Source organism: Haliotis asinina, chromosome 8 (assembly GCF_037392515.1).
Source record: "Haliotis asinina isolate JCU_RB_2024 chromosome 8, JCU_Hal_asi_v2, whole genome shotgun sequence".
Lineage (NCBI taxonomy): Eukaryota > Metazoa > Mollusca > Gastropoda > Lepetellida > Haliotidae > Haliotis > Haliotis asinina.
In genome coordinates, this window is record NC_090287.1 from 66,932,140 (window position 1) to 66,934,639 (window position 2,500).

A 2,500-nucleotide genomic window follows, 5' to 3' on the forward strand; every position below is an offset into this window, starting at 1 on the left:
GTGGTGTACAAGTGAAGTATGGGAGTGATGGATGTAATACATATCGTTACTGTGACAGCTGTGTTGCTTTATCATTTATCAGTATAGGTGTACTTGATAAGAACAACCTATTAACACTCATTCTGTCTGTGTCTTAGCCTCTGTCCGTGTCTTTTTTATCACTCACTCACTCACTCACTCACTCACTCACTCACTCTCTCTGTGATATATGACAATAGCGACAATATGTATACATATGAGGAGCTATTTGAATTGGGTTCGTTGTTGAGTTTATGTCGGTTACTTCTGTCTAATAAAAGATATGACATGTAACTATGTAAGTGGAGAACACAAACTTTTTGCTTTGACCGTTATTTAAAGTAATTGTTTTTTAATTTGAAAATTGTCAACATATCTGTGTAAGTGCGTGTGGTGCGAAGGTTTATTCACTGGAATTAGTTATATTCAAACAGACAGGTTGCAGGTTCGAAGCCAGGTTGCCGTATAAACTTTTGCGAATGGATAAGAATTCACATCCTGGCAATCTGATCACATGATCGGAAGCACATGGATCTTGTCAGTCACAATGCCTCCATGTTGGGAGGAACACGTTGGGATGTGGCAGAAGACAGATGTGAGTTATTTCTTCTATTTATGTTGCTCCTATGCCGAAAGGAGCTACGAGAAAATATATTTGATGTAGTTCATTGCTTATTTGGAAAATGTGTATGTTGAATTTGTCGTACCTTTTATGAGGTGAAAGTTTGCATTGTTTACTCAAGATGTATTTTGTTTCTGTTTTATATGTTTTTAACCTCTCGTTCGCTGCTTTGCACACAACCATTGAAGTTATGTGCTTAATGGACTGCTTAGGGGGCCTATAAACGTACAGTGAACTCTGGTTAAAGTGATTTCAGCTCAGTGTAATTGTTACCACAAGAAACTCTTTCGGACTATATGACCACATCAGTCTGGATGTTTCATGTAAGCCTTTTGAATAAGATACCCGATACTAACTCTAGACAGGTCACATATGAAAAGATTTCATGTATGTATGTATGTGTGATACGATGTAGACATAAGAAGGCGAATGCGTGCTCTTATGTTTATATTATTGTGTGAAGGAGCGGTATTTTTAACTGTCAGAAACATTTATCATGTGTATTCTTGACTGTTACTTGTACAGCCGAACAGTCGGTACTGGCATTTATGTAGTTGTCACCACTGTTCATCGCCCAAACAGTATTACTACTCCAGAATGTGGCCAGAGACCGAAAATCCTTGATAGGAGGATACATGTACGGGTTGCTGTGGACCCTCTGATGGTGTTTTCATGTGAGATGTATGTTGGAAGAGCTGCAGTAATGCAGGTTGTATGTGTAACTGGAGGGTATATCACGTATCGGTTGCATATTTACACATATGTGTCGTATTAATGTGTGTGATGCCTTGGGAGTGAATAATTTTTATTGAAAGATGGAGTACTGCTTCATAGAGGAGTATCAAAATGATGGTAAATGGTTGTCAAAAGTGGTACACAGACGAGATGCACCCGTGTGTGAGGTTTCATTGGGTTCGGTCCCATACCGTAGGAAATATAACGTTTTTATTGTCTCGTTTCGTGTGAAAAAAGACGGTTTTTCCTCTTTTCCAAGCCATAACTCCAGATATAATGGGTCTATCGCGAAGCTGATTATATCTGAGGAAAATACAAAGTATAACGAAGATACATGCAAAATTTCGTGAGAATCGGCCGAATAGGTTTAGAAATATTAACTTTTTAGAACGCGAGGGTCGGCCGCGTGACAGGCTAACTATCCAACGTATTGGCGGGGTTGGCAGATATTGTGAAGGAGGCCAGTCCCGCCTGCAGTGCAACGGCTCGTGTTGTACGGCAGCTCTCGGTGGGACTGGCGCGGTGCGCCGGGTGTCGGTAATCCGGAATGCGGGCGGGTTTCTCCTCGGGGATACTACGACGCATGAACGCTGCTCGTGTGGTTAGATATTTGCGCGTGATCTCGGTTCAGTTGCAGGTGCCTCGCCCTTGACTCTCCGTGTATCGTGCGCTGCTCCTCGGTAGTACGGTGGGTCTCGATCCTCGTCTCCGTGGCAAATCATCTGACACGCAGCAACGTTCGCAAGACCCCCTTCGCTTACTGGCGACCAGTGCTCCCATGACGAAAGGGAACGGTCGGCACACGTCGCTCTCGTTTCCCGGGGTGGCCCTGCCTTATCGTTAGGAAGGGACGTCCTCGTCGCAGGGAGTCAGAAAACGGCTCGTGGTAGACTGAGAGAGGTTGAGAATGCAACTGTCGAAGTTGCAGCTAGGCGATCGGGTCGCACACTCGCTCGTCTTTGCTACCAACTGCTTGTATAAGCAATCTGATTGTCGTGAGGAAGGCAGACCCCGGCATCCGGGGTTCGTCTGCGCTCGGTACGAGAATCAAACCGCCGACGTCAAAGTAGCCCGTGGCGTCACCCCGCTCTATCGTTTCGGGTCGGGCTTTGTGAGAATCTGTCG